The sequence below is a fragment of the Procambarus clarkii genome, chromosome 48, assembly GCF_040958095.1.
Source record: "Procambarus clarkii isolate CNS0578487 chromosome 48, FALCON_Pclarkii_2.0, whole genome shotgun sequence".
NCBI classification, from domain to species: Eukaryota; Metazoa; Arthropoda; class Malacostraca; order Decapoda; family Cambaridae; genus Procambarus; species Procambarus clarkii.
In genome coordinates, this window is record NC_091197.1 from 34,846,279 (window position 1) to 34,861,920 (window position 15,642).

Here is a 15,642-nt window from a genome sequence, read left to right on the forward strand (position 1 = left end):
TGAATGCAACTTAAGCTTTGTTAATCTTTCTTCATATGAAAGATTTCTAATTTCGGGAATTAACTTAGTCATCCTACGTTGGACACGTTCAAGTGAATTTATATCCAATCTATAATACGGCGACCAAAACTGAACTGCACAATCTAAATGGGGCCTAACCAGAGCAAGATATAGCTTAAGAACCACACCGGGAGTCTTGTTACTAACGCTTCGATTAATAAATCCCAGTGTCCTATTCGCCTTATTACGAACATTCATGCATTGATCTTTTTGTTTTAAATTCTTACTAATCATAACTCCCAGATCCCTTTCGCAATCCGACTTCGCAATCTCAACACCATGTAGGTCGTATCTTGTAACTCTATCATCATTACCTAGCCTCAGAACTTTACATTTATTAGCATTAAACTGCATTTGTCAATCCTTTGACCATTTCAAAACCCTATCTAGATCAACTTGAAGTGATAGTGAGTCCTCCGAATTAATTTCCCTACCGATTTTCGTATCATCGGCAAATTTGTAAATGTTGCTACTCAAACCTAAATCTAAATCATTTATAGATATTATAAACAACAGAGGTCCCAGGACAGAGCCCTGAGGTACTCCACGAACAACATTATCCCACTCTGACTTAACCCCATTTATACTAACTCTCTGTTTCCTTTGGAATAGCCATGCCCTAATCCAACTTAATATAGCACCCCCAATACCATGAGCTTCTATTTTTTTAATTAGTCTTTCATGTGGCACTGTATCAAAAGCTTTGCTAAAGTCAATGTACACAACTTCACAATCCCTACCACTATCAACTGTCTCAACTATGCTGGAATAAAAAGTTAGCAAATTTGTTAAACATGAACGGCCATTTGTAAAACCATGTTGCGACTCATTTATTAATTTATGTTTTTCAAGATGGAGACGAATTGTATATGCAATTATTGATTCAAGTAACTTTCCCACAATAGACGTTAGGCTAATTGGCCGATAGTTTGACGCAAGTGATCTATCTCCATTCTTAAAAATTGGTACCACATTAGCTACCTTCCATATCTTGAGTTTATCTTGAGATGATTTCGGGGCTTTAGTGTCCCCGCGGCCCGGTCCTCGACCAGGCCTCCACCCCCAGGAAGCAGCCCGTGACAGCTGACTAACACCCAGGTACCTATTTACTGCTAGGTAACAGGGGCATTCAGGGTGAAAGAAACTTTGCCCATTTGTTTCTGCCTCGTGCGGGAATCGAACCCGCGCCACAGAATTACGAGTACTGCGCGCTATCCACCAGGCTACGAGGCCCCTCAATCAAAAAATGTGGAACGCTTCAAGATTTTGCGTGTCATCCTTGCGCAGGGGCCTTGCTAATCTTCTCTGTATCGTTCCAATTTTAGTATATGTACTGCCGAAGCGAGTGCCATGACTCTGGCACTCTGCCTGACTTTATTGATTTATTAAATATGGTAGACAGTGGCTCGGAAAGCTCCTCTTTGCATTCTTTAAGCACCCTGGCAAACACTTCATCCGGCCCTGGGGATTTGTTTGGTTTTAGTTTTTCTAATTGTTTAATTACATCCTCCCTGGTAACTGCTAAACTAGTCAACCTGTCCTCATCCCCACCCACATAGACTTGTTCGGCTGAAGGCATATTGTTAAGTTCTTCTTTAATAAATACAGATATAAAATATTTGTTAAAAATACTTCTCATCTCCTTGTCATTATCAGTTATTTGACCTGTCTCAGATTTTAATGGACCTATCCTTTCCCTAGTCTTAGATCGATATAACTGAAAATACCCTTTAGGATTTGACTTTGCTTGCTCTGCTATGCGAACTTCATAGTTTCTTTTTGCTTTCCTAATCTCTTTTTTAACATTTCTAACCAGTTGTATGAATTCCTGTTCTAAACTGACTTCCCCATTCTTAATCCTTTTGTACCAAGCTCTCTTTTTACCTATAAGGTTCTTTAAATTATTTGTTATCCACTTTGGGTCATTAGTATTCGATCTTTTCAATTCGTATGGTATACTACGTTCCTGTGCTTTGTTTAGAATATTCTTAAATAAGTTATATATTGAATCCACATCGAAATCCCCATTTACGTCACCTATCGCTGGGTTCATGTCTCGCTCTAAGACCGGCCCACACCCCGTACCCAAGACTTTCCAATCTATTTGACCCAAAAAAATTCATAGGCTATTAAAATCAGCTTTTCGAAAATCTGGCACTTTAACAGAATTTTCTCCTACACGTCTATTCCATTCTATGCTAAATCTGATTACTTTGTGATCACTGTTCCCTAGCTCACTTCCTATTTCGATGTCATTAATTTGTGTTTCCCTGTTATTTAACACTAAATCTAAAATATTATTTTCCCGTGTTGGTTCCTTAATGCGTTGCATAAGAAAGTAAGATCGAAAGAAAGAAAGTAAGAAAGAAAGTAAAGTTGCGTAAGATCGTCAATTAATTCTAGAAAATCTTCTGCTTCATTATTCCCTGTTTTGTTCAACCAGTTTATTCCACTAAAATTAAAGTCACCCATGACATAAATACTGTTAGATCTAAATGCCCTAGATATTTCATCCCATAGATGCTTTGCTTCCATTCTGTCTAAATTTGGTGGCCTATATATAACTCCTATTATAATATTTTTGCTTTTTCGTTTAATTCTATCCAAATAGTTTCTGAGTGTGGCTCAGTTTTGATTCCCTCTTTGAGACTACATTTCAAATTATCCCTAACATATATGGCTACTCCACCTCCTCGTCTAATATATCTATCTGTGTGAAATAGTTTAAATCCATTTATTTGATATTCAACTAATAGTTCTCTATTTTTTACATTCATCCACGTTTCGGTAAGTGCAATAATATCTATTTTTTCTGTGCAGACAAGAGCATTTAATTCGTTAATTTTATTTCTTAGACTTCTACTGTTAGTGTAATATACCCTAAGTAAATTGTTATTTTGAGGCCCTTTCCTTCCCTGATCATTTTGCCAATTCTTTTCTCCCACGAACACATACTTTTATTACCTCCTTGCTCCAAATCAATTCCCATACCACTATCTACTAACAGTTTAAAGTAGATAGCTATTGCCTAATCCAGCTTAATATAGCACCCCCAATACCATGAGACTCTTTTTAATTAGTCTTTCATGTGGCACTGTATCAAAAGCTTTGCTAAAGTCAAGGTACACAACGTCACAATCCTTACCACTATTAACTGCCTCAACTATGCTAGAATAAAAAGATAACAAATTTGTTAAACATGAACGGCCATTTATAAAAACCATGTTGCGACTCAATTATTAATTTATGTTTTTCAAGATGAAGACGAATTTGATTTACTATTATAGATTCGAGTAACTTTCCCAAAATAGACGTTAAGCTTATTCGTCGATAGTTAGACACATGTGATCTATCTCCTTTCTTAAAAACTGGTATCACATTAGCAACTTTCCAAAACTCTGGCACTCTGCCTGACTGTATTGATTTATTAAATATGGTTGACAGTGGGTCACAAAGCTCCTCTTTGCATTCTTTAAGCACCCTGGCAAACAATTCATCCGGCCCTGGGGATTTGTTTGGTTTGAGTTTCACTATTTGTTTAAGAACATCCTCCCTGGTAACTGCTAAAACTCGTCAACCTGTCCTCGTCCCCACCCACATAGACTTGTTCGACTGAAGGCATATTGTTAAGTTCCTCTTTATTAAATACAGATACAAACTATTTATTAAAAATACTACTCATCTCTTCATCACTATCTGTTATTTGACCTGTCTCAGTTTTTAATGGACCTATCCTTTGACTAGTCTTAGTACGATATAACTGAAAAAACCCTTTAGGATTTGTCTTTGCTTGCCCTGCTATGCGAACTTCATAGTTTCTTTTTGCTTTCCTTATCTCTTTTTTTACATTTCTAACCAGTTGTACGAAATTCCGTTCTAAAGTGACCTTCCCATTTTTAATCCTTTTGTACCAAGGTCTCTTTTTACCTATAAGGTTCTTCAAATTTATTGTTATCCACTTTTGGTCATTAGTATTCGATCTATTCAATTTGTATGGCATACTACGTTCCTGTGCTTTGTTTACAATATTCTTAAATAAGTTATATATTGAATCCACATCGATATCTCTATTTACGTCACCTATCGCTGGGTTTATGTCTCGCTCCAAGACCGGCCCACACCCCACACCCAAGACTTTCCAATCAATTTGACCCAAAAAATTTCTTATGCTATTAAAATCAGTTTTTCGAAAATCTGGCACTTTAACAGAATTTTCTCCTACAGGTCTATTCCATTCTATGCTAAATCTGATTTCTTTGTGATCACTGTTCCCTAGCTCACTCCCTATTTCGATGTCATTAATTTGTGTTTCCCTGTTAGTTTACACTAAATCTAAAATATTATTTTCCCGTGTTGGTTCCTTAATGCGTTGCATAAGAAAGTAAGATCGAAAGAAAGAAAGTAAGAAAGAAAGTAAAGTTGCGTAAGATCGTCAATTAATTCTAGAAAATCTTCTGCTTCATTATTCCCTGTTTTGTTCAACCAGTTTATTCCACTAAAATTAAAGTCACCCATGACATAAATACTGTTAGATCTAAATGCCCTAGATATTTCATCCCATAGATGCTTTGCTTCCATTCTGTCTAAATTTGGTGGCCAATATATAACTCCTATTATAATATTTTTGCTTTTTCGTTTAATTCTATCCAAATAGTTTCTGAGTGTGGCTCAGTTTTGATTCCCTCTTTGAGACTACATTTCAAATTATCCCTAACATATATGGCTACTCCACCTCCTCGTCTAATATATCTATCTGTGTGAAATAGTTTAAATCCATTTATTTGATATTCAACTAATAGTTCTCTATTTTTTACATTCATCCACGTTTCGGTAAGTGCAATAATATCTATTTTTTCTGTGCAGACAAGAGCATTTAATTCGTTAATTTTATTTCTTAGACTTCTACTGTTAGTGTAATATACCCTAAGTAAATTGTTATTTTGAGGCCCTTTCCTTCCCTGATCATTTTGCCAATTCTTTTCTCCCACGAACACATACTTTTATTACCTCCTTGCTCCAAATCAATTCCCATACCACTATCTACTAACAGTTTAAAGTAGATAGCTATTGCCTAATCCAGCTTAATATAGCACCCCCAATACCATGAGACTCTTTTTAATTAGTCTTTCATGTGGCACTGTATCAAAAGCTTTGCTAAAGTCAAGGTACACAACATCACAATCCTTACCACTATTAACTGCCTCAACTATGCTAGAATAAAAAGATAACAAATTTGTTAAACATGAACGGCCATTTATAAAAACCATGTTGCGACTCAATTATTAATTTATGTTTTTCAAGATGAAGACGAATTTGATTTACTATTATAGATTCGAGTAACTTTCCCAAAATAGACGTTAAGCTTATTCGTCGATAGTTAGACACATGTGATCTATCTCCTTTCTTAAAAACTGGTATCACATTAGCAACTTTCCAAAACTCTGGCACTCTGCCTGACTGTATTGATTTATTAAATATGGTTGACAGTGGGTCACAAAGCTCCTCTTTGCATTCTTTAAGCACCCTGGCAAACAATTCATCCGGCCCTGGGGATTTGTTTGGTTTGAGTTTCACTATTTGTTTAAGAACATCCTCCCTGGTAACTCCTAAAACTCGTCAACCTGTCCTCGTCCCCACCCACATAGACTTGTTCGACTGAAGGCATATTGTTAAGTTCCTCTTTATTAAATACAGATACAAACTATTTATTAAAAATACTACTCATCTCTTCATCACTATCTGTTATTTGACCTGTCTCAGTTTTTAATGGACCTATCCTTTGACTAGTCTTAGTACGATATAACTGAAAAAACCCTTTAGGATTTGTCTTTGCTTGCCCTGCTATGCGAACTTCATAGTTTCTTTTTGCTTTCCTTATCTCTTTTTTTACATTTCTAACCAGTTGTACGAATTTCCGTTCTAAAGTGACCTTCCCATTTTTAATCCTTTTGTACCAAGGTCTCTTTTTACCTATAAGGTTCTTCAAATTTATTGTTATCCACTTTTGGTCATTAGTATTCGATCTATTCAATTTGTATGGCATACTACGTTCCTGTGCTTTGTTTACAATATTCTTAAATAAGTTATATATTGAATCCACATCGATATCTCTATTTACGTCACCTATCGCTGGGTTTATGTCTCGCTCCAAGACCGGCCCACACCCCACACCCAAGACTTTCCAATCAATTTGACCCAAAAAAATTCTTATGCTATTAAAATCAGCTTTTCGAAAATCTGGCACTTTAACAGAATTTTCTCCTACACGTCTATTCCATTCTATGCTAAATCTGATTACTTTGTGATCACTGTTCCCTAGCTCACTTCCTATTTCGATGTCATTAATTTGTGTTTCCCTGTTATTTAACACTAAATCTAAAATATTATTTTCCCGTGTTGGTTCCTTAATGCGTTGCATAAGAAAGTAAGATCGAAAGAAAGAAAGTAAAGTTGCGTAAGATCGTCAATTAATTCTAGAAAATCTTCTGCTTCATTATTCCCTGTTTTGTTCAACCAGTTTATTCCACTAAAATTAAAGTCACCCATGACATAAATACTGTTAGATCTAAATGCCCTAGATATTTCATCCCATAGATGCTTTGCTTCCATTCTGTCTAAATTTGGTGGCCTATATATAACTCCTATTATAATATTTTTGCTTTTTCGTTTAATTCTATCCAAATAGTTTCTGAGTGTGGCTCAGTTTTGATTCCCTCTTTGAGACTACATTTCAAATTATCCCTAACATATATGGCTACTCCACCTCCTCGTCTAATATATCTATCTGTGTGAAATAGTTTAAATCCATTTATTTGATATTCAACTAATAGTTCTCTATTTTTTACATTCATCCACGTTTCGGTAAGTGCAATAATATCTATTTTTTCTGTGCAGACAAGAGCATTTAATTCGTTAATTTTATTTCTTAGACTTCTACTGTTAGTGTAATATACCCTAAGTAAATTGTTATTTTGAGGCCCTTTCCTTCCCTGATCATTTTGCCAATTCTTTTCTCCCACGAACACATACTTTTATTACCTCCTTGCTCCAAATCAATTCCCATACCACTATCTACTAACAGTTTAAAGTAGATAGCTATTGCCTAATCCAGCTTAATATAGCACCCCCAATACTATGAGACTCTTTTTAATTAGTCTTTCATGTGGCACTGTATCAAAAGCTTTGCTAAAGTCAAGGTACACAACATCACAATCCTTACCACTATTAACTGCCTCAACTATGCTAGAATAAAAAGATAACAAATTTGTTAAACATGAACGGCCATTTATAAAAACCATGTTGCGACTCAATTATTAATTTATGTTTTTCAAGATGAAGACGAATTTGATTTACTATTATAGATTCGAGTAACTTTCCCAAAATAGACGTTAAGCTTATTCGTCGATAGTTAGACACATGTGATCTATCTCCTTTCTTAAAAACTGGTATCACATTAGCAACTTTCCAAAACTCTGGCACTCTGCCTGACTGTATTGATTTATTAAATATGGTTGACAGTGGGTCACAAAGCTCCTCTTTGCATTCTTTAAGCACCCTGGCAAACAATTCATCCGGCCCTGGGGATTTGTTTGGTTTGAGTTTCACTATTTGTTTAAGAACATCCTCCCTGGTAACTCCTAAAACTCGTCAACCTGTCCTCGTCCCCACCCACATAGACTTGTTCGACTGAAGGCATATTGTTAAGTTCCTCTTTATTAAATACAGATACAAACTATTTATTAAAAATACTACTCATCTCTTCATCACTATCTGTTATTTGACCTGTCTCAGTTTTTAATGGACCTATCCTTTGACTAGTCTTAGTACGATATAACTGAAAAAACCCTTTAGGATTTGTCTTTGCTTGCCCTGCTATGCGAACTTCATAGTTTCTTTTTGCTTTCCTTATCTCTTTTTTTACATTTCTAACCAGTTGTACGAATTTCCGTTCTAAAGTGACCTTCCCATTTTTAATCCTTTTGTACCAAGGTCTCTTTTTACCTATAAGGTTCTTCAAATTTATTATTATCCACTTTTGGTCATTAGTATTCGATCTATTCAATTTGTATGGCATACTACGTTCCTGTGCTTTGTTTACAATATTCTTAAATAAGTTATATATTGAATCCACATCGATATCTCTATTTACGTCACCTATCGCTGGGTTTATGTCTCGCTCCAAGACCGGCCCACACCCCACACCCAAGACTTTCCAATCAATTTGACCCAAAAAATTTCTTATGCTATTAAAATCAGCTTTTCGAAAATCTGGCACTTTAACAGAATTTTCTCCTACACGTCTATTCCATTCTATGCTAAATCTGATTACTTTGTGATCACTGTTCCCTAGCTCACTTCCTATTTCGATGTCATTAATTTGTGTTTCCCTGTTATTTAACACTAAATCTAAAATATTATTTTCCCGTGTTGGTTCCTTAATGCGTTGCATAAGAAAGTAAGATCGAAAGAAAGAAAGTAAGAAAGAAAGTAAAGTTGCGTAAGATCGTCAATTAATTCTAGAAAATCTTCTGCTTCATTATTCCCTGTTTTGTTCAACCAGTTTATTCCACTAAAATTAAAGTCACCCATGACATAAATACTGTTAGATCTAAATGCCCTAGATATTTCATCCCATAGATGCTTTGCTTCCATTCTGTCTAAATTTGGTGGCCTATATATAACTCCTATTATAATATTTTTGCTTTTTCGTTTAATTCTATCCAAATAGTTTCTGAGTGTGGCTCAGTTTTGATTCCCTCTTTGAGACTACATTTCAAATTATCCCTAACATATATGGCTACTCCACCTCCTCGTCTAATATATCTATCTGTGTGAAATAGTTTAAATCCATTTATTTGATATTCAACTAATAGTTCTCTATTTTTTACATTCATCCACGTTTCGGTAAGTGCAATAATATCTATTTTTTCTGTGCAGACAAGAGCATTTAATTCGTTAATTTTATTTCTTAGACTTCTACTGTTAGTGTAATATACCCTAAGTAAATTGTTATTTTGAGGCCCTTTCCTTCCCTGATCATTTTGCCAATTCTTTTCTCCCACGAACACATACTTTTATTACCTCCTTCCTCCAAATCAATTCCCATACCACTATCTACTAACAGTTTAAAGTAGATAGCTATTGCCTAATCCAGCTTAATATAGCACCCCCAATACCATGAGACTCTTTTTAATTAGTCTTTCATGTGGCACTGTATCAAAAGCTTTGCTAAAGTCAAGGTACACAACATCACAATCCTTACCACTATTAACTGCCTCAACTATGCTAGAATAAAAAGATAACAAATTTGTTAAACATGAACGGCCATTTATAAAAACCATGTTGCGACTCAATTATTAATTTATGTTTTTCAAGATGAAGACGAATTTGATTTACTATTATAGATTCGAGTAACTTTCCCAAAATAGACGTTAAGCTTATTCGTCGATAGTTAGACACATGTGATCTATCTCCTTTCTTAAAAACTGGTATCACATTAGCAACTTTCCAAAACTCTGGCACTCTGCCTGACTGTATTGATTTATTAAATATGGTTGACAGTGGGTCACAAAGCTCCTCTTTGCATTCTTTAAGCACCCTGGCAAACAATTCATCCGGCCCTGGGGATTTGTTTGGTTTGAGTTTCACTATTTGTTTAAGAACATCCTCCCTGGTAACTCCTAAAACTCGTCAACCTGTCCTCGTCCCCACCCACATAGACTTGTTCGACTGAAGGCATATTGTTAAGTTCCTCTTTATTAAATACAGATACAAACTATTTATTAAAAATACTACTCATCTCTTCATCACTATCTGTTATTTGACCTGTCTCAGTTTTTAATGGACCTATCCTTTGACTAGTCTTAGTACGATATAACTGAAAAAACCCTTTAGGATTTGTCTTTGCTTGCCCTGCTATGCGAACTTCATAGTTTCTTTTTGCTTTCCTTATCTCTTTTTTTACATTTCTAACCAGTTGTACGAATTTCCGTTCTAAAGTGACCTTCCCATTTTTAATCCTTTTGTACCAAGGTCTCTTTTTACCTATAAGGTTCTTCAAATTTATTGTTATCCACTTTTGGTCATTAGTATTCGATCTATTCAATTTGTATGGCATACTACGTTCCTGTGCTTTGTTTACAATATTCTTAAATAAGTTATATATTGAATCCACATCGATATCTCTATTTACGTCACCTATCGCTGGGTTTATGTCTCGCTCCAAGACCGGCCCACACCCCACACCCAAGACTTTCCAATCAATTTGACCCAAAAAATTTATTATGCTATTAAAATCAGCTTTTCGAAAATCTGGCACTTTAACAGAATTTTCTCCTACAGGTCTATTCCATTCTATGCTAAATCTGATTTCTTTGTGATCACTGTTCCCTAGCTCACTCCCTATTTCGATGTCATTAATTTGTGTTTCCCTGTTAGTTAACACTAAATCTAAAATATTATTTTCCCGTGTTGGTTCCTTAATGCGTTGCATAAGAAAGTAAGATCGAAAGAAAGAAAGTAAGAAAGAAAGTAAAGTTGCGTAAGATCGTCAATTAATTCTAGAAAATCTTCTGCTTCATTATTCCCTGTTTTGTTCAACCAGTTTATTCCACTAAAATTAAAGTCACCCATGACATAAATACTGTTAGATCTAAATGCCCTAGATATTTCATCCCATAGATGCTTTGCTTCCATTCTGTCTAAATTTGGTGGCCTATATATAACTCCTATTATAATATTTTTGCTTTTTCGTTTAATTCTATCCAAATAGTTTCTGAGTGTGGCTCAGTTTTGATTCCCTCTTTGAGACTACATTTCAAATTATACCTAACATATATGGCTACTCCACCTCCTCGTCTAATATATCTATCTGTGTGAAATAGTTTAAATCCATTTATTTGATATTCAACTAATAGTTCTCTATTTTTTACATTCATCCACGTTTCGGTAAGTGCAATAATATCTATTTTTTCTGTGCAGACAAGAGCATTTAGTTCGTTAATTTTATTTCTTAGACTTCTACTGTTAGTGTAATATACCCTAAGTAAATTGTTATTTTGAGGCCCTTTCCTTCCCTGATCATTTTGCCAATTCTTTTCTCCCACGAACACATACTTTTATTACCTCCTTGCTCCAAATCAATTCCCATACCACTGTCTACTAACAGTTTAAAGTAGATAGCTATTGCCTAATCCAGCTTAATATAGCACCCCCAATACCATGAGACTCTTTTTAATTAGTCTTTCATGTGGCACTGTATCAAAAGCTTTGCTAAAGTCAAGGTACACAACATCACAATCCTTACCACTATTAACTGCCTCAACTATGCTAGAATAAAAAGATAACAAATTTGTTAAACATGAACGGCCATTTATAAAAACCATGTTGCGACTCAATTATTAATTTATGTTTTTCAAGATGAAGACGAATTTGATTTACTATTATAGATTCGAGTAACTTTCCCAAAATAGACGTTAAGCTTATTCGTCGATAGTTAGACACATGTGATCTATCTCCTTTCTTAAAAACTGGTATCACATTAGCAACTTTCCAAAACTCTGGCACTCTGCCTGACTGTATTGATTTATTAAATATGGTTGACAGTGGGTCACAAAGCTCCTCTTTGCATTCTTTAAGCACCCTGGCAAACAATTCATCCGGCCCTGGGGATTTGTTTGGTTTGAGTTTCACTATTTGTTTAAGAACATCCTCCCTGGTAACTCCTAAAACTCGTCAACCTGTCCTCGTCCCCACCCACATAGACTTGTTCGACTGAAGGCATATTGTTAAGTTCCTCTTTATTAAATACAGATACAAACTATTTATTAAAAATACTACTCATCTCTTCATCACTATCTGTTATTTGACCTGTCTCAGTTTTTAATGGACCTATCCTTTGACTAGTCTTAGTACGATATAACTGAAAAAACCCTTTAGGATTTGTCTTTGCTTGCCCTGCTATGCGAACTTCATAGTTTCTTTTTGCTTTCCTTATCTCTTTTTTTACATTTCTAACCAGTTGTACGAATTTCCGTTCTAAAGTGACCTTCCCATTTTTAATCCTTTTGTACCAAGGTCTCTTTTTACCTATAAGGTTCTTCAAATTTATTGTTATCCACTTTTGGTCATTAGTATTCGATCTATTCAATTTGTATGGCATACTACGTTCCTGTGCTTTGTTTACAATATTCTTAAATAAGTTATATATTGAATCCACATCGATATCTCTATTTACGTCACCTATCGCTGGGTTTATGTCTCGCTCCAAGACCGGCCCACACCCCACACCCAAGACTTTCCAATCAATTTGACCCAAAAAATTTATTATGCTATTAAAATCAGCTTTTCGAAAATCTGGCACTTTAACAGAATTTTCTCCTACAGGTCTATTCCATTCTATGCTAAATCTGATTTCTTTGTGATCACTGTTCCCTAGCTCACTCCCTATTTCGATGTCATTAATTTGTGTTTCCCTGTTAGTTAACACTAAATCTAAAATATTATTTTCCCGTGTTGGTTCCTTAATGCGTTGCATAAGAAAGTAAGATCGAAAGAAAGAAAGTAAGAAAGAAAGTAAAGTTGCGTAAGATCGTCAATTAATTCTAGAAAATCTTCTGCTTCATTATTCCCTGTTTTGTTCAACCAGTTTATTCCACTAAAATTAAAGTCACCCATGACATAAATACTGTTAAATCTAAATGCCCTAGATATTTCATCCCATAGATGCTTTGCTTCCATTCTGTCTAAATTTGGTGGCCTATATATAACTCCTATTATAATATTTTTGCTTTTTCGTTTAATTCTATCCAAATAGTTTCTGAGTGTGGCTCAGTTTTGATTCCCTCTTTGAGACTACATTTCAAATTATACCTAACATATATGGCTACTCCACCTCCTCGTCTAATATATCTATCTGTGTGAAATAGTTTAAATCCATTTATTTGATATTCAACTAATAGTTCTCTATTTTTTACATTCATCCACGTTTCGGTAAGTGCAATAATATCTATTTTTTCTGTGCAGACAAGAGCATTTAATTCGTTAATTTTATTTCTTAGACTTCTACTGTTAGTGTAATATACCCTAAGTAAATTGTTATTTTGAGGCCCTTTCCTTCCCTGATCATTTTGCCAATTCTTTTCTCCCACGAACACATACTTTTATTACCTCCTTGCTCCAAATCAATTCCCATACCACTATCTACTAACAGTTTAAAGTAGATAGCTATTGCCTAATCCAGCTTAATATAGCACCCCCAATACCATGAGACTCTTTTTAATTAGTCTTTCATGTGGCACTGTATCAAAAGCTTTGCTAAAGTCAAGGTACACAACATCACAATCCTTACCACTATTAACTGCCTCAACTATGCTAGAATAAAAAGATAACAAATTTGTTAAACATGAACGGCCATTTATAAAAACCATGTTGCGACTCAATTATTAATTTATGTTTTTCAAGATGAAGACGAATTTGATTTACTATTATAGATTCGAGTAACTTTCCCAAAATAGACGTTAAGCTTATTCGTCGATAGTTAGACACATGTGATCTATCTCCTTTCTTAAAAACTGGTATCACATTAGCAACTTTCCAAAACTCTGGCACTCTGCCTGACTGTATTGATTTATTAAATATGGTTGACAGTGGGTCACAAAGCTCCTCTTTGCATTCTTTAAGCACTCTGGCAAACAATTCATCCGGCCCTGGGGATTTGTTTGGTTTGAGTTTCACTATTTGTTTAAGAACATCCTCCCTGGTAACTGCTAAAACTCGTCAACCTGTCCTCGTCCCCACCCACATAGACTTGTTCGACTGAAGGCATATTGTTAAGTTCCTCTTTATTAAATACAGATACAAACTATTTATTAAAAATACTACTCATCTCTTCATCACTATCTGTTATTTGACCTGTCTCAGTTTTTAATGGACCTATCCTTTGACTAGTCTTAGTACGATATAACTGAAAAAACCCTTTAGGATTTGTCTTTGCTTGACCTGCTATGCGAACTTCATAGTTTCTTTTTGCTTTCCTTATCTCTTTTTTTACATTTCTAACCAGTTGTACGAATTTCCGTTCTAAAGTGACCTTCCCATTTTTAATCCTTTTGTACCAAGGTCTCTTTTTACCTATAAGGTTCTTCAAATTTATTGTTATCCACTTTTGGTCATTAGTATTCGATCTATTCAATTTGTATGGCATACTACGTTCCTGTGCTTTGTTTACAATATTCTTAAATAAGTTATATATTGAATCCACATCGATATCTCTATTTACGTCACCTATCGCTGGGTTTATGTCTCGCTCCAAGACCGGCCCACACCCCACACCCAAGACTTTCCAATCAATTTGACCCAAAAAATTTCTTATGCTATTAAAATCAGCTTTTCAAAAATCTGGCACTTTAACAGAATTTTCTCCTACACGTCTATTCCATTCTATGCTAAATCTGATTACTTTGTGATCACTGTTCCCTAGCTCACTTCCTATTTCGATGTCATTAATTTGTGTTTCCCTGTTATTTAACACTAAATCTAAAATATTATTTTCCCGTGTTGGTTCCTTAATGCGTTGCATAAGAAAGTAAGATCGAAAGAAAGAAAGTAAGAAAGAAAGTAAAGTTGCGTAAGATCGTCAATTAATTCTAGAAAATCTTCTGCTTCATTATTCCCTGTTTTGTTCAACCAGTTTATTCCACTAAAATTAAAGTCACCCATGACATAAATACTGTTAGATCTAAATGCCCTAGATATTTCATCCCATAGATGCTTTGCTTCCATTCTGTCTAAATTTGGTGGCCTATATATAACTCCTATTATAATATTTTTGCTTTTTCGTTTAATTCTATCCAAATAGTTTCTGAGTGTGGCTCAGTTTTGATTCCCTCTTTGAGACTACATTTCAAATTATCCCTAACATATATGGCTACTCCACCTCCTCGTCTAATATATCTATCTGTGTGAAATAGTTTAAATCCATTTATTTGATATTCAACTAATAGTTCTCTATTTTTTACATTCATCCACGTTTCGGTAAGTGCAATAATATCTATTTTTTCTGTGCAGACAAGAGCATTTAATTCGTTAATTTTATTTCTTAGACTTCTACTGTTAGTGTAATATACCCTAAGTAAATTGTTATTTTGAGGCCCTTTCCTTCCCTGATCATTTTGCCAATTCTTTTCTCCCACGAACACATACTTTTATTACCTCCTTGCTCCAAATCAATTCCCATACCACTATCTACTAACAGTTTAAAGTAGATAGCTATTGCCTAATCCAGCTTAATATAGCACCCCCAATACCATGAGACTCTTTTTAATTAGTCTTTCATGTGGCACTGTATCAAAAGCTTTGCTAAAGTCAAGGTACACAACATCACAATCCTTACCACTATTAACTGCCTCAACTATGCTAGAATAAAAAGATAACAAATTTGTTAAACATGAACGGCCATTTATAAAAACCATGTTGCGACTCAATTATTAATTTATGTTTTTCAAGATGAAGACGAATTTGATTTACTATTATAGATTCGAGTAACTTTCCCAAAATAGACGTTAAGCTTATTCGTCGATAGTT

General features: G+C 34.8%; 1 non-coding gene across 1 annotated transcript; it reads right to left on the reverse strand.

Moving 5' to 3' along the window:
- Positions 1–1,302: 1,302 nt before the first annotated feature.
- Positions 1,303–1,409, reverse strand: LOC123764925 (U6 spliceosomal RNA). The gene has a single exon (XR_006773642.2). It is a non-coding gene; the product is annotated as a U6 spliceosomal RNA (small nuclear RNA).
- Positions 1,410–15,642: the final 14,233 nt, after the last annotated feature.